Source organism: Spermophilus citellus (assembly GCF_964194105.1).
Source record: "Spermophilus citellus genome assembly, chromosome: 5".
Lineage (NCBI taxonomy): Eukaryota > Metazoa > Chordata > Mammalia > Rodentia > Sciuridae > Spermophilus > Spermophilus citellus.
The window spans coordinates 168,770,492-168,791,718 of NC_138186.1; the positions used below are offsets into that span (position 1 = coordinate 168,770,492).

Genomic DNA, 21,227 nt, shown 5'->3' on the forward strand with positions numbered 1-21,227 from the left:
GAGCATCACATTATTGCTAATTTTGAATCAAATCACAATTCCTTCTGCATGTGCCATTGCTGCCTCTAATTCCACTGCAGAGATGAATAGCTAACTCTATACTTTGATTTTCCATTCATTTTTCCTTTTTAAACATTCTCCAGTAGTGTAAAGGCTAGGTGGACTGGCTAGTTCCTCACTGTTAAGTAGGCTAACTGAGGACTATCTGTATATTCCATATGCTGTTTATCTTGCTTCAAGAAACAACAGCTAATAAGCCATCGCCCAGATTTATCCCCACCTCTAACAGAATAAAAAAGTCACATAAATAAGTACATCTGCTAAGCAAAAGTATGAACCCAGTCTATGAATTATACCCAGGTTCCTATAATTACACTTTATTTATTAATATTACAAATTTTTGCTAAAATGTCAACTTCTTATGGATGCCTTCTCAACTAGACCATTTAAAATAATAAGTACCCCCCATTGCCACATCCTAAGCCCTTTTCCCTTCTTGCTGTCCGATATAGGTTAATAATGGACATGTGCCATTCATGGGTACTAGGATCGGTGCTGTTCTTTGACTGCTCCATCTGCGTGCACGTCTCCATCAGTGAATGGTTATACAACAGATGAAGTATGACAGGCACTCATCAGAGCACTTATCTCACTTTATCCTAAATGATTTGTCATAAATGACTGTGCCCACTCTACCTGCTCCTCTTCCACTTCACAGAATGAGTAGGTAGTACCATCGACATCGACAAATGACCCAAGTCAAAGTCTTAGGAGTTGTCCTCAGCTCACCTCTTTACCTCACCCTTATCATGAGCAACCTGTGTGTTTTTTTTGTTTTGCAGGGATGGAACTGGGGCCTTGTGCAGGTGGAGCAAGTGCTCCAGCACTGATGCACACCCAGGTCAAGCCTTAGGTTCTATCTCTAAAATATACATTAGATATTTCCACTTCTCTCTGCTGAGATAGTACTCCTATAACAGGTCCTTCTCCTTACACTTTCCTCCAACATCAGTGAGTTGACAAAAGGAGGAACTCAAGTCTCTTCCTGATGAGAACCCCTGGATGCTTCCCCTTGTTCACAGAATAAAACCCATCCTCTTTACCAGAACCTGCAGGGCGCATGACCTGGCGCCTATTCATCCTCCAACCTCAGCCCAGGCCACACCCCAGCTGCACAGTGAGTCATGCCCAACTACATCAGCCTCTCCTTTGTGGTCTGAGAAGAAGCTGAACTCTTTCTGGATATTAGATGGTGGTTTTTGGGGTACCCAGGGATTGAACCCAGGGGCACTTCACCAGTGAGCCATGTCCCCAGTAGCTTTTATTTTTAATTTTGAGACAGGGTTACACTAAGTTACTTTGGACCTCACTAAGTTGCTGAGGTTGGGCTCCAACTTGCAATCCTCCTGCCTCAGCTTCCTCAGGCAGGGTATGGCTAGAAGAAATCACAGGCATGTGCCAGCCACTGTGCTCAGCCAAACATCAGATCTTGATTCGTGTTCCCTCTGCCTGCAGCACTCTTCCCTCACATATACTTGGCTCATTCAGACCCTCTGGAGAGCATCTCAGATGCTGCCTTCAGAGAAGTTCTTCCTGTGACCACCCTAATTGACATTCCAGACTCCTGTGTTTTTTTTACTGCCATGATTCTTATTAACATTCTAGTGATTTATTTGCCATTTGTTCAAATGTAAGCCCTGATAGGAAGGGACTTATAAAATACCTAGCATATAGGAAATGTTCCTCATAGAGCAACTGAATCAATACATGTAACATTCTTCCTCATCAAAGGGTTGACCTCTCATCTCTGTAATTACATAACAGGCATACCACAGATGTTGAATGAAGTGCATGAGAAAAGTTTTTGTTATTATTTCACAAACGCCATTTAGAAAGATCATTTCCATTAATAGCTGCATACACAAATCATACTGAAAGAAAATGTTGAATTCATTTAATTGATGTTTAGTTAGTGTTATGGTTTAGATGTGAGGGATCCCCCAAAAGCTCATGTGTGAGATAATTCAAGAAGGTTTAGAGGTGATATGATGGGGTTATAAGAACCTTAATCTAATTAGTGTGTTAATCCACTAATATGGATTAACTGGGTGCTAACTGTGGGAAGGCAGGGTACGGCTAGAAGAAGTGTGTCCCTGGAGGCACCTGTGTATCTCACACTATGAGAACATTCAGAGGAGATAGCAAGATGACAATGAGGTAGGTTTGTTTATTTATTTATTTATTTATTTATTTATTTATTTATTTTATTTTATTTTTTATTTTTTTGTACCAGGGATTGTACTGAGGGGCACTTGATCATTAAGCCACATCCCCAGCCCTATTTCATATTTTATTTAGAGACAGGATCTCACTGAGTTGCTTAGTGCCTCACTTTTGCTAAGGCTGGCTTTGAACTCACAATTCTCCTGCCTCAGTCTCCCAAGCTGCTGGGATTATAGGTATGTGCCACCATGCTCAGCTTGTTAAATCTGTACCCTTTACCAGACACTGCTTTTAAATTAATACAGTGGGTGAATATATACAAAGTATACTTCTCTCAATATCTTATGAGAATTATAAGGGAAAAACCACAGGAATAAATAAATTGGGGTCCTATAGATGATAACCTTCTGGAAGACTGGGATAAATTCTTTAAATGAAATTTAACTCAGTTAAATATAAGGTCCTTACTTTTGTGAGTTCAAAATGTTAAATATACATAAAATGGAGATAATATAAAGCATAACCACTCATAACAATTCCTTGGGGTTTTACTTTACAGTGTCCTACGCAAACATCCATAGGGATATAGGTATCCAGAAATCTGCTTTCAACTTCTGGTAACCCATAAGGGTGAGACCAGTCTTGTGCTGCTTAGAGCACTCAGACTATCATGCTTGCAAGTGTATCTCACTTCAGAGGAGATAGCAAGATGACAATGAGGGTCCCTGTTGCTACAGTAAATGGAATTTTAAAAGACTTAAATTATTAAAGAACTGGCAAATAGACTATATCAAGAGAAGGTGGGTGAACTGTGAAGGAGGGCACACTCAACTGACTTCTAATATGCAAAGAGCAGGTATGTGAAAGAAATATTTAGCCTGTTAAATACCATCCCAGGGCACAGAACTAGGAGTGGACAAGAAAAGAGATTCTGATTCATTATAAATAAGGCCCAAGTATCAGCACAGTCCAAAGAAGGTGTGAACCGTCTCACAGGAAGTGAGCCTTCCACCACTGGCAGCCAGGGAATGTCCTCTAGGCAGGGGCATCACACCTGGGATGGGACCACTGAATGACTGAACTCTAAGGTCTTGGAATTTTATGATATAATGAGAAGGGATATAAAAGATCAGGAAGGATGAATTTTCATTCATTATTCAACTAATTTATGCTGATATAGCACTGTTTAGCTGTCATGGATACAGCAGCAATTTAACTAGCAAAATTCTCTAGTCATTCTAGAGGGTCTGGGACAAAAACAGAATATAAGCTCCAAACACCCATCTCTCTTCATGTTGGGGAGGGGCTCAGCACTAGTTGAAGGAAAAGCTACATTTGAGGCGCTCACTTTTTTTTTTTTTTAAGCTGGAAGCTACCAGGGACAGAAACACTTATTTTGGTCACAGTAACTGCACCAGCACCTTTTGCTTCATCTCTGCTATATTTTCTCCTTTCTTCTCTGATCTATTGCTTCGCTCACCATCACTGCAAGACAATTTGTAATTAGTTGTTTACACTCAGTTGTTCATAAAATATTTTTGCCATCCACTAAAAATATTGGTCATTAATGTTTTTTCTTAGGTCTGAGTTCCCACCTATTAAATTTTACTCTTTTAAAATTATAAAATAAGCACAGGGTTAATTATTAAAAATGTCTAAATTATAGAGAAGTATAAAGAATTAAAAGTTGTATACACTTCTGTTATTTTTTTGTAGCACAATCTAGGCATACATGCAAGTGCAGATTTAGATACATTCCAAATCTGACGACATTTCTGGAGTTTCCCCGTTTATTATTTTTTAAACTAGAATATCAGTCTTTTGGGAATTGATTTAACAAACCCCTTAATTGGAGATGTAGCCATCTTTTTGGTTTTTCTATAAGTTTAAAAAGATCTAACAAGTCATCCTTATCAAATGTCACTTAGTAAAAACATGCTGTGACTGTTACATTAAGAATGAAAGGTTTGTAGATTCTATCAGATCAGCTGATACCTTTCAAGTCAACCACACTAGGGGTTGAATGCCATTTTGTGAATGGCAGTGATTGCCATTAGTATAATAGCAGGAAAACTCTAGAAGGATATTAAGGATTCCTTGTTCACCTAAACACACCTAAAATTTATTTAGAATTTTGATCTTGGTTGTGACACTGAGTCAGTCCTCTCATACTTTCTATTTTCTGTGCAACTTGGCAGAATTTGGGGAAATATTTCCAAAATTGTTTAGGACGAGGTATAATTTGTCCCAATGGAAATTGGGGTCAGCTGTCATCTTAGGGCTAAAGCCTCACCCAGCAACCACAGCATAAAATGACTGCATTTGTAAGGTACAGTCCATAGTCTGTACCTGAACATTGCCGTCTAATAATGGGCAGACCTAGAGCTGTGATGATTTGGCCATGGCTAATCAATTAGAGATAAGTTCTCAGACTCATTTCATATCAGTCCTTTCTGTCAGATCCATGGAAGAAAGCACTGAGCAGGATCTATTGAACCTATTTCTCCCCTTTATAATGGCTTAATTTTATCTTTTTCAACTCATGAAGTCCTAACATTTTCATGTGCATCCTCATAAAATACTAATTCCTTGGTCATCTTATCTCTCTTGAAACTCTTTCATAATCTTCCTACACCTCTGCCAGGTGCTTACCCAGAATTAGATATTTCAGGTAGGGAAGCATTGTGATTTTAAGCAAAGATCAGAAAGTGATTTCTTCTGTTTACTAGTCAATGACATCTTACACTTTGCCTTTTAGGTAAAAATATTAGGCTAAACTATTGCCTTCAGAGAACAGGACTACATGACTCTGAGTCTTGTTATCTAGTGAACATGATTTGAATTAGTTTTCTCTAAATGCATTTCCTTACATTTGCCAACATTAAGCTCCATATTAGATACAATGATTTCTCAATGTCTACATACAGAGTGTGGCATTATTATACCACCCACTTAATCCTCTTGGTCTCTAGAGCATTCCTGCCCAACAGAAGGATAAGGCAGTCCAAAAATGTAAGCCACATTATATAATTTTTGTTTGTTTGTTTTTTGGTACTGGGATTGGATTCAGGGGCACTCGACCACTGAACCACATCTCCAGCCCTATTTTGTATTTTATTTATAGATAGGGTCTCACTGAGATGCTTAGTGCCTTGCTTTTACTGAGGCTGGCTTTGAACTCGCAATCCTCTTGCCTCAGCCTCCTGAGCAGCTGTGATTACAGGCCTGTGCCACTGCACCTGGCACATGATGTAATTTTTAAACTTTTTAGTGGTCACACTAAAAATAAATGATAGAGCTTAACTTTAATGTTTTATATGCAGCCAAAATATTATCATTTCAATACTTAATCATTACAGAAACTAGTAAAATGTTATTTCTCTCTTCCTTTATTTATTTCTTTTCTTTCTTCTTCTTTTTTTTAAAATCTGGTGTGTATTTTACAATTATAATGTAGCTCAACTGGGGCTGTCCATGGAGATTGATGGCTGCCATGATGGACAGTTTAGAAATAGTAAAAAAGTCTGTATTCTCAGGTCACTATACTACCAGGACTCTCTACTCCTTAAATGTTAAATGGAAATTTATCTATTTTAAAATTGTCCCTATAATTACAGATTTACATCAATATAAGCTGACTTTTGTTTTATAATGATGGGGAAAAATTGCTGATTCCCACCAGCTTTTCAATTCCAACAACCATTACCATGATGAGGCAAATTCCTCACCTTTTCAGTAAGTTTAATTAGAGCATGCCATTCTAAAGGCATGTGGTGACTCCAGCACTGCAGATTTATTTGTGTTACTAGGAACAGAAAGGTCTTTTCCTACTCAATGAAGCTGGAAACAATATTATTCAAATGATTTAATATCTTTGGAAGAACAAACTACAGAAATATTTACAAAACATAATACTGGAAGTGGAATATCCATCTTAACCCAGTGTTAAGAATGACAAATGGGAGATAAAGCAGCATAATACATCTTATTTATTTTCCAATAGCACAGCTGGGAAATTCCATATACCTGACTTCTTTAACCTGTCAGGCAGAGGAACCTGTATGTACTTAATTCTCTCTTGCACACATTGAATGAATAAATTGTGAAAATATGTCTCAACATTTCTCTTTAGAAAAAACTCTACTTCTTTTTCTTATTTAACTTTTATTTAAAAAACCACCAAATTCCAATGCAGCTTAAAAAGTTAAATAATTCAAGAAAAAATTGGGATGGGAAGCTATTTAAAATATATATATATAATATATATATAATACATATTTAAGTTGTAGTCACACATAATATCTTTATTTTATTTATTTATTTTTATGTGGTGCTGAGGATCAAACCCAGCACTGGCACATGCTAGGCAAGAACTCTACCACTGAGCCACAACCCCAGCCCAAGGGATGGGAAGCTATTGATTACTGAATTGTAAACATGATCTTCAAGCCTATTGTATGAATTCAGTTTTTCATTATATCACAGGAAAATTGCCATAAATGTTATTAAAATTTTTGAAAATAAATATTTGTTTAATGTAGTAAGTATAAATGTTAAGAATAATGTGTATAACAAATAGCTATGTTCAGAAATCTTCAGGGCAATCAAAATATTATAATTGGGAAGCCACATTGATTCCTGGTGAGAGCCCAGAGACAGTGGCAGGCTCTTGCTCTCAGGAGGGTGACTCCCAGCTTCAGATTTTAACTAGTAGATGGGTTACCAAATTATAACGAGAACACAAATTCTTGCCTGCAGAATTCCAGTACTCAGAGAGAGCTAAACTTAAGTCTCCTCAAAATCTATACATACTACTATCTAAATATTCTGAAACTACTCCTTATGCATTGTAAGGTTTCTGTTAAAATGGACTCACTTTCTAAACTCTATGATTATTAGTGAAAAAAATGACACAGGTATTTTTAATCTATAATTCTTCCTACAGGGTACAAAGGCAAGGTAAACAGAGTCCCCCTCTTGAGAGCATGAGCATGGCATTGTCTCTGGGCTGTCACCAGGAAACAAACAGGGACTTCCCTTGATGCTGTGCGCCCTCAGTGCCAGCGACATCTTTCATAAAGCAGAGAGAGCAGTGTCATTGGTCTATTAGTTCCTAAGCCATTTTAGATCATAGTCTTATTGTTTTTCAAATGAGGGTCTGCTAAAATATTGACAGAGAGGTACCTGACAAGTCAAAGAACTCTGAATCAGAGATCAAATCAAGTCATGATATTCTATAAAAAAAAAAAAAAAAAAAAAAAAAAAAAAAAACACATGCTTTGGTGTGCATGTTCTTTATGTGGGCCAACCATAAGCTGTTCTACTATTTCTGGAAGTATTTTGACTTACTAACCTAAAATCTCAGACCAAAATTACCACAACATCTACCTCAGGATGAGAGAATACAAAAGTGGAACCTTTGGTGGGATCTTCTCTCACGGTGCCCTCCTAGGCTGCACCCGTTCTTTGAGTCTTTCCCTTTTGAGTATGTTTGAACTTCTATTTATAGAAGCCCATGGCAATCCTCACCACCCTGGATAACTACATTCACTTAGATGGAAAAAAGTAATGTGATAATCTTTTATCTTGATAACCAGTTTAAATCCAAAAATCTGTGCACCTTAAAGATGTTTTTAATTTTCTCTAGACTCTCTACAAGGCACTGACTTTACTGCAAAAAGTTGGTAAGAAGCTGTGAATTTCTATCTTTCACCTTTTTACGCTCATCTATTATCCAAGAAACTGATTTTCTGCAGTATTCCAGTCAAAGCACCATCACATAAATATTCCATCTTTCCCCCAAGGAAATGCACTTGAAAAGAAATGGTTGAAGGCATAGGAGTATCACTGTGGTTGCTACTCAGGAAACCACTAAGATGAGCCATGTATATGTCATAACATGAGACTACAATGCATCTACAGAGAAGCTACACTGAAGACAAAACCACAATAGTGCCAACAGTAATACTGATAACATTGGAATCAAAAGTGATGAAGTATTTGTGGTGTCTATCCTTAATTGGTTATCCATAATTTTTTTTAAAGACTTTGTTGTAGTTTGGATCTTAAATGTCCCCCCAAAGGTCAAGTGCAGAAGGCTTGGCTGCCAGATTGTGGTAATTGGGAGATGGTAGAAACTAGGAAGTGAGGCCTCTTGGAAGAAGTCAGGTCACTGGGTGATGTGCCATTGAAGAGGACACTGGGACCCTGGCCCTTTCCTCTCTCTTTTCTGGCCACCATGTAGTGAGCAGCCTCCTGTACCCCACGGTCCCACTGCCATAACACACTGCCTCATGCCAGGCCCAAAAGCAACTGGATCAACCATGGACTGAAACCTCAGAATCCATGAGACAAAGTTGATTTTCTTTTAAGTTGATTTTCTGGAGTTATTTTGTCTCAGCAGTGAAAATGTGACACAGGCTCCATGTTCAAAACAATGAAAGAAAAATATATGAATTGAGTAAAATGAATAAATGAAAGCTGAGAAGACAGTGTTTTATAAAAATAAAAATCTGCTTCAAAACCCAACTCTAAAAGGAGGCAGATAGATTTTCAGGGTCACAAAATCTCTGTGGCTTGCTAGTGCAAGGATCCTTGGAGATCACCTTGGCCTACCCACCTTCCTATGTGCAGATTCCCTGTACATCATCCCTGACACCCAATTGGTGCAGTCCCCGCTGAAACACTGCTGGGATCAGAGCACACGCTGATTTTCACTGATGGACAGCACTTTGTTAGACTTCAACCTTTAACTGATGAATTAGGTCTGAAGACATTATAATCCAGAAACGACTATCACTCATTATACTCACCAGCCTTCATAAATATGCTACTCAAATTGTAAAAAGTCACCTCCTGAGAATAGAAAACCAAGGTAATCTCCCACCCCAATGAAAATTCATCTCCTTCACACATTAACCCAACCTCAGGATATGCCAGTTTGGGTCTCTGAAAAACAGAAGCCAAATTCTAATTAGATGTGCAAGAGATTTACTAGGAGAGACAGCTGTGAGGGAAACAGACATGGATTCTTTGGGGAGTCGCAATTGTTCTGTATCCTGTGTGTGGTGGAGGTTAAAAGAAGCTGTGCATGTTTAAAAACTCAATCACTCACCCAAAAAGTGAATATAACTCTGTGCAAATTTAAAAAATTTTAAATTATATATTGAAAAATTTGGAGAGAGGTATAAGAGGTTAAGAGAGTCATCAGACTGTGATGCAGATGCAACCCCACGAAGCAGAGAGGAAAGGAAGAAAAGAAGGAAGGGTAAGAGGAAGGGGAACAAAGATCCAGAAGTTTGATGGCCCAGGTGTTGGGTGCAGAGAGCCAGGCAGTCACACAGCTGGCTGCAGGCAGTCTAACTGATGAGTCAACCAGGAAGGGAATGTAGGCTGGAGCTGTCAAAATGACAGACACACACACTCTCCGATTCAGCAACCCCACTTCTAGTAATTTACCCCACAGAAATCCGTAGGCATATGCAACATGAAATGTGATAAGGCTATAGTTGCAATATTGCTTAAAAGAGCAAAAAATTAGAAAGTATTACCAATGTCAACAATAGGAGATTAAGTTCAACAGCTTATGTTTCATCCATATAAAGGCAAAATACATAGTCTTAAAAGAAATTGATGCTCATGTGTACTGATATGGAAACATTACCACTGATTAGAATACTATAAAATATGATATCATTTATATTGAAAAGAGAAATAAAGAATACATAGGTAAATGTGTATTTATAGATATATATTTGCTTGTATATGCATAAAATATGTCTGCAAGATATATAAAAGAGTGATAAAGTTCATATGTCTGTTAGAGACTGGTGGCTTGGTCAAGAGAGGGAGGTGGAAAATATCTCACTGTACAGCATTTTTAAAATTTTGAACTTTCAGTGATATTAACATATGAAAAATAGGTGGACTCTAAGATAAAAAAAAAAAGGTGACCCTAAGTGCTAGACTAACGTGGCTCATTACAGGGAGAGAGCTGAAGCAGGAGGACCTGTTCCAGAGTGGTGGTACTGATGGGGACCCCTGATCCAGGGTGCAAGCTGAAGGGACACAGGTGGGACACAGGGTGCAGGGGTGGGGATGGGGGGACTCCAGGGTGACATCGGGATTTCTGCTTTGAGTAGTGGGGTAAACATTGTAGGCTGTTGTTGAGATGAACATAACCAGGGGTAAGCAGATGAGCAAGAGTAAGAAGACAAGCAAGAATTCTGTCCTGGGTCCTTTACAGATGCCGTGGCTCTGAGCCAAGGTGGTAGCAGTGTGTCAGCGTTTATGAAGACGGCCAATGACAGCCCTGTGTCATCTGCAGCAGACTGGGCATTCTTATGATACTGGCCACTTTAATTCAAGCTGCTGTGGCTATATGCCCACAGTTTTTGCTCATTTGCCTTATATTGAGCAAAGTTTTCTTATTAATTTTTAAGAGTTGTTTGCACACTAAAGAAAATAAGCTTTTTAACCAATATATTACATGTTTTTCTTTAGTGCATCAATTTTACTGTTACATTGTTTTTAATACCATCATCCCTAGAAACACTCTTAATTTTTATGTAGTCATATTTTCTAGGTTTTCTATGTCCTGTGGCATATATTTCTTTCATAATTAGGAAAAACTTATTTAAACAAAAAAATCATCTCTAACTATTAATGTTAATATAAATTTTACAACCAAAAAATATGGTTTATCTGATTTCAGGTATGCAAAATTTAGGGAGGTTTTGAGGGCAGAAATTTGTTATTTTTGTAGCTAAACCACCAAAATCAATCGATCAATCTCTCTCTCTCCCCCCCCCCCCACACACACACTTCTTATTTTCTGTCATGGGGATTGAACCCATGGCCACATTCCTGCTAGGCAAACACTCTATCACTGAACTATAACCCCAGTTCATTTTTAATTTTTCTTTTATTTTGAATTCTTGAGAAAAACTGGATACTTTAGGATATTCTCCAATTCAAATCTCATGATCAATAAATTGTTCCTTAGAGAAATGGTGGGTATTATGTTTCCTTACAACATTAAAATCAGCTGGATGTAACAATTGTATTTATATAGAATATTTTAAAAACAGGCGACACAGTGTCTTCCTTCAATTATTTTACAAAGCACCAATGTAATATGTGTGACATTGCTATTTTTTAAACGCTAATCAGCACAACTAGTGACTTATAAAATAAGTAATTATTTCCTTTGAGGTCAGAAGTAGATTTAAATGTTAGAGCAGAAAACCAAAATAAACGTGATTGGCTTTTCTCAAAATAGTAAATTAGCACTTGACTCCCACCTGCACACTGGTATTTATCTTCGTCTCCAGAACTAGTATCTAAATTTTATGTAGCAGCAGGGCGCTAGAATGGCGCAGGGTTTAGCTCAGCAAGGAGAGAGCTGCTCTGTGCTGACATCCACCTCATTTGTCTTTAGACCCAACTGTTCACTAATCTGAGTTGACTACCTGTTGAAGCAACCTGCTCAGACTCAGCTGCCCAGCTTGGTCAGCCTGCATTGGATGTGAACGAGCACAGGGGACTGAAAACTCAGGAACAGGAGCCTAAGTCACAGACTGACAAAAATGGAATCTCCCCCTCTACTGAAGAACCCTGAAGAGCTACAGACTTGAAGAAAACCCCCAAAGACCATCATCAATCTTCTATGACATATGCAAAGCATGTCTTGCTGCAGTGATTTTCAATGGCTATTAAATAGCATTCACACAAATATGACAAACTGATATCTGACATGAAGAGGTCCATTTCAGTCTTTTGTTCCTCATAAATTATAAAATGGATTTGTTTTTATATATTTTTAAGTGCATACATTTTAAAAATGGAAGTGTCTTCTCTTCCCATTCAACAAATTCCTAATTCCAGTGGTAGGCACTGCTGACATTTTTGTGTGCATCTTTACAGACCAACTTTTATCAGTGCATATTATTCATGCACATATATGTGTATGTATTTTATATATGTATACCTATTAATTTATCTTTCTATTTAAACAAAAATGGTATAAAAATGCCTACAATTCCGTTTGTACTCAATAACATGATACTCCTTCCAAAAACAAAACTCAAGTTCCACTTCATTGTTTCATTTTTATATTTCAGGTAACATGGTTCATCATATCATGCACATACTATAATTTATATAAATGTTCTTCTTTAGGGGATATTACAATTGCCACTGGTTTTCATGATCAATAATAATAATACTAAAATGAATAATACCAAGGATCACTTGGTCCAGTATTTCTGTTGTATAAAATACTAGAAGTAAAATTTCTCATTAAGACAACACCTATATTTAATTGTGTGTGAGTATGTGTGCAAGTGTGTGGTATTAGGGATCAAATCCAGGGACTCATGCCTACTAGGCAAGCAGTCAACCACTCAGCTACATTCCCAGTCATAAATTTTTTTTTTTTAAAGAGAGAGTGAGAGAGGGGGGAGAGAGAGAGAGAGAGCATAAATTTTTGATAAGTATTAATGCTTTTCGAAATGTGCCAATGAGAAAAAAACATTTTTCAGGGCTGCCTATTCAAAAGTTATTTTTAAAGCCTAGTTACATGTAGTACACATGAGGCATGTGACAGAATAAACTGTAGTACGCATGAAAACTGCAGTCACCTATAAGGAGGTCTAGACTACTTGTCGGGGCTGGGAGAGGAAGAAGCATCTGCAGCCAGTGAATGGCACAACCTGATAATGCCACTCAGTCCTCAGCAGAGGAGCCCCGGATTGTTTAAAATCTGGTAACACATAAACCCTAGTTCCTTGGGCACCGGCTGGTAAAGGCCTATTCCTCGGGGTCAGTTTACAAAAGGGTGCTGTGCGTGGGGCGCTCTGAGCTGTCTGTCAGGCCACCTGAACTGACTTCTCCAGTTCCTATCACAGGAGACAAGAAGTTACATGGAAGGAAAGAAGGTACAGAGCAGGGATCTCACTTGTCCTCACAGGAAGTTTAAGGTTTTTTTCCTTTTATATTTTCCTTTAGAAAAACAAAACACTAATTTCTACTTTGTTCCTTCAGTACAAAGACCTGGTGGTTGGTTTTTTAGGCAGTGAGCTGTCCCCCAGCACTTGTGGGGGGCTGTCTCCAGGAGCCCTGCGGACACCAAAGTGCATGGGCGCTCAGTGCCTCAGGTGAAATGGGGTAGTGTTCGCACATAACCTCAGCGCATCCTCCAGGTACTGTGATTCTCAACACTACGTATAGGACCTAACATAATGTAAATGCTATGTAAATAGTTGTTATATTGTATACTTTAGAAAGTGATGACAAGACTAGAGTTCCAAGTTCAGCATGGACAAACCACAGCAAGCTTAACTTCGTAGTACAGGTGGGCACGGCACATGGTTTTTTTCAGGTGTTTTCCACATGAGTCTGGTTGAACCTGTGGATGTACGTGGAGGGCCACCTGGGCTTCCTTGTCACCCAACAGCACCTTCACCTGCAGCAGAACAAGCCCCGTGGCAGGGGGCCATCTATACCTCCTGTCATTGCTCTCCATGGTTTCCTCCTAACTCGTGTTCTTCATTAGGAAAATGAACATATTTTTAAAAACTGGAAAAATAAACAAAAAATACATAAAATCTCTATAAGTACTTTCTGGGAAAAAAGTTTCCCTAACTGAATGAGTTTAAGTTATACTCCATGTATGTATAATATGTCAAAATATACTCTACTGTCACATATATCTAAAAAGAATTTTAAGCATGCAAAAAAATTAATTCTTAGGATCAGTGACTTTTAGACTTCTGAATTTTATGGATCAGAAAATGAGATGTAAAATATAGAATTGAACATGTAATTAAAAATTATTTATTCTTTCTAAAACACACACCCACACACACACACACATACCTCAAACAACATGGTAAAAATGTGTTATAAAAGAAGGGCTATTTTACCCCCAAGAAAGGATGGCTTTGTCTACGCAAGTTTCCATGACATATAAACAGACACTACATAACATTTCCTTTCCATGTTTAGGCAGATGGTTAAAATCTCACTAGAACTTAGGAATCAATGCCTGCAATAGTTCACTTGTCCTGATGAAACCCAGATTTCCAAAAGTTTAAATAGCTAAAAAATCAAAGTGCTGTCTGTTTAATGAAGAATTTCTGTTAATTTTAGTTATTTCAAAGAATTCTTTGCCCTTCCTCGTTCCTAAAGAGAAAACCAATGAGAATCTCCAGGCACACATTTGACATCAATTCATAAGACACCCCTATACCTCATCCTATTCATAATTTCCATTTCTCCCCAGATTTATCCCAGTAAAATGAAAGTGCTGAGTACCAAGTGCCAACAGGATGTGGGCTCCGCGAAGCCCTTCTTCATTCCTGTGCTTTCCTCATATCCATTAAGGCGTGGGCTCCACAGGTCATGAAATCAGCAGAGCGCAGGCTGCTTATTATGACTCCTTTCCTCCCTTCTACAAAGATTTTCTCAGAGGCCATCTGGTGTCATGTGCAAGAGCGAAGACTGAGAAGCCGGACAGCCTGCATGAATGCCAGCTCTGCCGCTTCTTGTCTCTGTCCCTGGACAGGTGACACTCCTCGCTGAGCATCCCTTTTCCTGTCTTCACACAGGATAATGACACCCACTGCACAGGGCTCTTGTGATTAAACGCGTGAGCCCACAGAGTGAGAAGAGGACCCAGCACGTAATGAGCTCCAACAGTGTCAGCAGCTGCAAAGGCCCCTGCCAGGTTCCTAAGCATTAGGGACCCATTATTGAGCAGTGAAGGGTCCTGCCCTGATGCAGTTTACATCTCTGTGGGAAAGATGGGGATTCAGCAATCACACAAACTGAAATTGCAACTCTGACATGCAACCCGAAGAGGAGGGCAGAGGCGCTATTGAAATCTATGGAGTTTGCCTGTGCCTGCAGAGGTGTCCTGGATGAAGCCACCATCCCTGAGAAGAAGGGACAAGGAGGCACTGGCTAAGAGGCTCTGGAGCCAAGGAGCAGGGTTACAGAGAGGAGGAGCTCACCCTTCCTTTCCCTCTCATTCCCTCCTTTCCTTTCTCCTCTCTTTCCCCGCTAAATTATACATACGTCAGCTCCTCTAAATAAGGCAGTCTCTTAAAACACATAATAATCTATGTATATGTGTAAGCCTTAAACCAAGTCTGAATTTACTCCAACTATGCACAATTTGGTTAATCTCTGTGAAACAATCAATGATGACATTATATTCTAAAATTCTTCTGCTGGCTCACCTCCAGAGCTATAACAGAAGAGCTGAAACAGCACACATTCAGCTTGTCTCAGAGAAGAATATCTATTTTCTAAAGTGCACCAAGTAAAAATTAGAAATGGATTCAATACAGAATATTAAATTTCTGTATTTTCCAAATTCCTGAATTCAGAAAAGATGAAAAATCTATCCTATAAAAAATTGTGAGTTTGGACCACTTCAGTCTTTAATCCAGGGCCGATGAATCAATCTTTGAGTCCAAGCCACTTTACTGACCCTGTCTCCACCCACTTATAGGAAGATGATTTCTAAGTTACTTGCTACTTTGGGTCCCCAGAGGTTTCTCAGATTGCATAGCATGTGATCCAGGAGCTGGCCTGAGCCTAGAGAAAACCTCATTCTGGCCATCGCTGCTGCCCTACAGTGACTGCCTCTGCTATCTCTGTTCTAGGACCACAACTCTTCCTCAGTACCTACCCGTCTCCTTGTAGTGAAATTCTTAGCATTGTATTTATATCTTAACTTTTCATTTCTTTTTAAAGCAACAAAATACTGGTGTAAGATTAAATGCAAAAGTTTTGTGCCCCTAAAACAATTAAATATTGTTCACTTATAAATAGGGATGGGATATCTTTGTCATGTGACAGCACAGCCCCTCACATCTCTATGCACAGTATCAGGGCTAGGCCTGTCCTGAGAGCATTGTGCAGGGTTCTCATAAAAGAGAAGGAGCCCAGGCCATAAAACCACACCCAAGGCTGTCCTCACCCTTACTTCTTCCTGGGTGATTTCCTCAGGGTGGAAAAGAAAATGATGTGCATTTGAAGTCTACCCTTCTGTGAAATATTAAGCAAAAACTTATTTACTTCTAAATTACTAGGAAAATAACAACAAAGGAGCAACATTTAATTTCACAGTGGATTTTACTAAGTGTCATGGCATTAAGTTTCATTTGATATATATAAGACTGTGAACAGTCAACTACATTTCCCTAGCCAGCTCAATAAAAATGATGCCCACTAATAAATCAGGTATCTAAGACGACAACAATTAACTCCAGGACCCAGAATGTTTTTAGCTTATATTTTCCTGCAATTCTTTAAGTCTCCAGAGACGTTATACCTTTTTTATTTAATAAAACAAAGCTAGCTGGATGATTATCTGATGCTTCTAATAAGATCTAGTGATAGACAACGCCAAAAAAGATGCTGTTATCATTCAGAATCATATTTTGTGAACAGACAACTTCCACTCATGCACACTTGCTCCTAGGGCCTTCAAAGGGAAGGATGGGTGGTTAGAAAGGTTGTAGAGCACTACTCAGTCCTCAGTGCTGTCCTCACTCACTCTGAGCAGGTCGAGAAGGACAGCACCAGGGACAGATTGGCTACAGGATGTAAACAACAAGTTGCTTGTCCTAAGAAGCATTTCGAAATCACAATAAAAGAAAACCTTAGATGACCACCTTGGGCTCTGTCACTGCAGCTCAATAGAGGTGGCACACAAAAGCTGTGTGCTTCAAGGTCACCCCCCACCTGCAGCCCACCTCCTATGCTGACATTGCATGGAAACCAGGCCTGCAGAGGAGACCCAACAGCACTGTGCTCCAGTGCAGAGACTCTCTGTCCTCCCCAACCTCACCAGGTGCCAGCTCATGGGGTACTCCGTCATCTGGCACATGCACAAACCTAGAAGAGGCAGGCAGTTGACCTGCGGGTGGGCTCAATCTTGACGGGGAGAATGGAACCAGACTTTCAGGTGGATAGTTGGAGGTCCATTCAGTACAGCTCCTCTGATGCCCCAGCCAGCGGAGGCCAGGGGTGCCCTGTGGTGTCCAGAGCCCCAGTGGTTAAGGCTGGGCTATGGTTGGCCTGGGTGTCCTTCCTTTCTGAGCCACTCTCCCCAGCCTGCATTCCTGTTCCTGGCTACTGTGATGCAACCTTTCTTAGGGCTTCTGCTCTTGTATGGGTTGGGGCTAGGGCAAAACTTAAAAGCCAAAAAGGTTATGGAAAATGAATTCTATAAGCTCCTATTCCTGTAAATAGTACACAAATAAACTCTTCAGTGTTGATTATTTTCCACTAGGTTTCCAGATGGTGATTGTTACTATGACCTTGAAGGCTGATCTTCTATCATTTGTCATTTAAGCACATGGTCTGTGCTAGTTCAGGCCAGTTGTAAAAGGCCAGTGGAAGGTTCCAGACATACAGAAGAACAGAACATCAGATTGCAGATAGGGACCATGGAGCAGAGTCCTGAATCCCAGAAGCAGCCCCGTGTAGTGGTGGCGGCGCTGTACCTGAGGCATGTCTGCAGCGGCCGTATTCTGAACTCCATCCGGTCCAGAGACAGACCCGAGCCCTAAAGCATTCAGTTCATGGATTTTGGTAAGTAGTCACACACCTCTATGTTTTTATTAATGGTAATATGTCTTTTTTCTTGGCGTGGGGGGAGAGTGTACAGGGGATTGAACTCAGGGCACTTGGCCACTGAGTCACATCCCCAGCCCTATTTTGTATTTTATTTAGAGACAGGGTCTCACTGAGTTGTTTAGCACCTTGCTTTTGATAAGGCTGGCTTTGAACTCAAGATCCTCCTGCCTCGGCCTTCCGAGCCACTGGGATTACCACCTTGGCTAACAGTAGTTTCTTAGTGGCACTTATTTCTCAATGAATACAAGCTCTGCTCACTGCACACTTATGCACAAGAGATTTCTGGTCATGGTATGTCACCAAGTAGACGCAGAGCCATGCCTGGAGGTCCCTGGTCCATTTCCTTGGCTCATCCAAGAAGCAAGAGAAGCAATTTAAAATAGAAAGGGAAGTGTGTGAAGAGAGGGTCGAAGGTAGAGAGACCTCCCCTTTCTGTCTTACTTGAGGCAAAGGCTGGTGAAAGTAAAAAGGAATTTATGCAGGATTTGTGGGGAAAGACTTGAAGGAACTTTTCAGATGGAGTTGGCTGTAAGAAGAATAAAAATCAGAGAAGCAAAGTACCAAGGACACTCAGGAATGACAAAAACAGTACTTAATTCTTCAAATAGAGGTATCAGGTGACTGTGAGGTGCTCAGAGAAGAGGTTCACATTTTAGATAAGAAAAGAGTTATCTCTTGGGCCCAAGAAACTACATATATCAAAGAGACGGAAAATAATCAGCTTATGACTAAGAAGACAGACTCTTAAGAAATATTAAGAGACAAATGGAGAAGACGGAAAGTTATTTAGAATTTAAATATTTAAGCTAGTGATAAGCAAATGATAAAAGAATTATGTTATTTCACCCTTTGATGAAAGGGTCCAGGCTTGGCCACTTCTCCTCTGATAGAGGAGCCCTGATGTCACACAGAGTTGAGGTCACTACTGACAAGCCCACACCACCTAAGCCTGAAGAGAGGAGGGAGGAGACCCTCGACCTCTCACCCACCAGCCTCCTTCCGTGTCTCTGAGAAAGCACTTCACCTTGTGGGCTCCGACTGGATTGCCACACTGGGACACACGGGGCAGAACTCCACGGCCTCTTTGTCCTCTTCCCATTCCAACAATGGACAGCTGCACTGCCCTGACTGAATGCACTCTAGGTTTCTGACCTACATTTCCCATTCCCCTCCAACCCCTCTGCCTCTTTAGGGAAGGCCACAAGCAAGAGAGGCAGCTGGGTGGGAGGTGGCATTTGGGAGCAGACCAGGAGACACTTCCTTCTGTAGCTTACACATGTGCCGCTCACCCATTGGCTCTCAGTGTTGGCAGGAGGCACCAGCTGGGCCTAAAGCTGCAGAGCTTCACCTGCCCCTTCTTCAGCCTTAACACCTGGGTCAGGCAGGTCTGCTCAGCAGTGCCCCGACCTGTTGGGTTCCAGTGTCAAGGTGGGAATTCCCAAGCTTGTCCTTGCTGTCCCCACTTTACACCCATCTTCCCTTCCCCCAGCACCTGCTGGAGACTTGTGGACACTAGGCTCCAACATGAGGTGTAAAGGCAACAGCCTTACAAAGACTGCTTAGCAGCTCCAACTGTGCAAGGTCAAGTCCATGTAACAAGTCCCTGTGTATTTACATATATGACCAGACACACAGAGATGAAGTCTTGCTCCATCAGTTACTAGGCATATGACTTCGGACAAGTTATATACCTTTTATACACCTCTTAAAGGGAGATGTTAATTGTGATGATCTCAATGATCATGGTGTGGATTAAATGAGATAATGAATGCAAAATTTGCATGGGATTTACTATAAATATCATCATTATCAAGTTCCAACTGCACTACTAAGGAAACCACTCTCATTTTTTAATGGCAATTGAATAGGAGGAGGCCACTTCCTATTCCCAGAGACCAAGCTAACAGAACCCTGGCTCTATTTAAAAGTCTTAGAGCATACTACCCCATTTTTATTAGAGACCAGAACAGAGTAGTTGACACAGGTGAACATTTGACTTCACTTCCAAGGAAGTAAAACCAGAAAAAAATGATACCAAACTAAAAATCATTGATCACATTAAGATATTTGAATGGCATTTAGTGAAGGTATAATTTTAGTGATGGAGTTTGACATCTTCGTTAAGAGGCATTTTGTCATGAGGATCCAGGTGATGGGATTACTCTGGAGCATAGAGCACTTCGTGAACTGAAAGTCTCATTCATGATTTTCATCTTTTAGCTCTTACAAATGAAAAAAGTCATTCAAGTAAGAATTATGTGAATTACACTTGGATATCAAATTGTACTTCTTACTATTTAAATCAACCATACCATATCCTGCTCTAAAAAGATCCAGGTATGTGAAACTAATTTTTTTTCAGAGAATTAAAATTTAAGTTCATCAAGGAATCTCAAGATTTCTGATTGACGAGGGATCTCCCATTCTTCTTATTTCAGTATTACCCATGTTAAGTGAGGTCAAGTGTGGTGCCCAAGGTCACACATGGGCCTGGGAGGTACAGTCTGCATGCCAAGGGCCCAGGGAGCCATCTATCCCAAACCACACCCACAGCCACTGACTGACGTCACCTGCAGGTTCAGTACGTGAACAGTTTTAGAAATCCAACGACCAAATGTCACCTTTATCCTTAGATCTGTGCCCCTTTACCAGTTTCTCAGCCAATGTCATCTTTCTTTTTCACAAACAAATCTATAAAACTAATTCCATGTTTTCTTCTCTCTCTTAGGATACTGTCCACAATCACTGATCTCTAGGAGCACTTCTCAGAAACACCTCCACCACGCTGTTGCCCCTCCTCAAGCTCTCAGTGCCCCACACCTGGAAAGCCACCCAGAGCCCTGGTGGCCCGGCAGCTCCTGCCAACGCCCTTTCTGTTCATGAACACCACCCTCCCTGCTGTGCTACCTCCACTCTACCATCTTTCTATGTAAACCCTGGACATGCCCCCTAGCTTCCAGACAAAACCTAAATTGTACAAGTTAAAACAAAATATCACAACTAAAAGTAATTTGGGGGTCCCGAGATAGACAGGATGGGTGGCTGCCAGGGCTGGGAGATCACGTGACACAATGGTTATACAGGTGGGACCCGGTGTTAACTTGAATTTTGTCTGTGCTGTTTAATAATTTTATGACTTCACTTTATTTTCCTGATATGCAAAATTGGGTTAATTTAATACTTTGCAAAGTTGTTGCTACAATTAAATGAGACAATGCAAAGTGCTTAGCACAGTGAGAAATGTTGAACAAATGGTAACTCTATGAAAATAAACACCGTGTTCCAGCACTCTCTTCCCCTCTTAAAATGCTGAGGGTTGGGGAGGACTGTGCTCAGCACAGTGAAGGCTCTGC

At 40.1% G+C, this 21,227-nt stretch overlaps 1 protein-coding gene across 6 annotated transcripts in view; it reads right to left on the reverse strand.

Moving 5' to 3' along the window:
* The window catches only part of PRKN (parkin RBR E3 ubiquitin protein ligase), a 1,414,869-nt gene that overhangs the window by 1,197,751 nt on the left and 195,891 nt on the right, over positions 1 to 21,227 (reverse strand). The window lies entirely within an intron of this gene.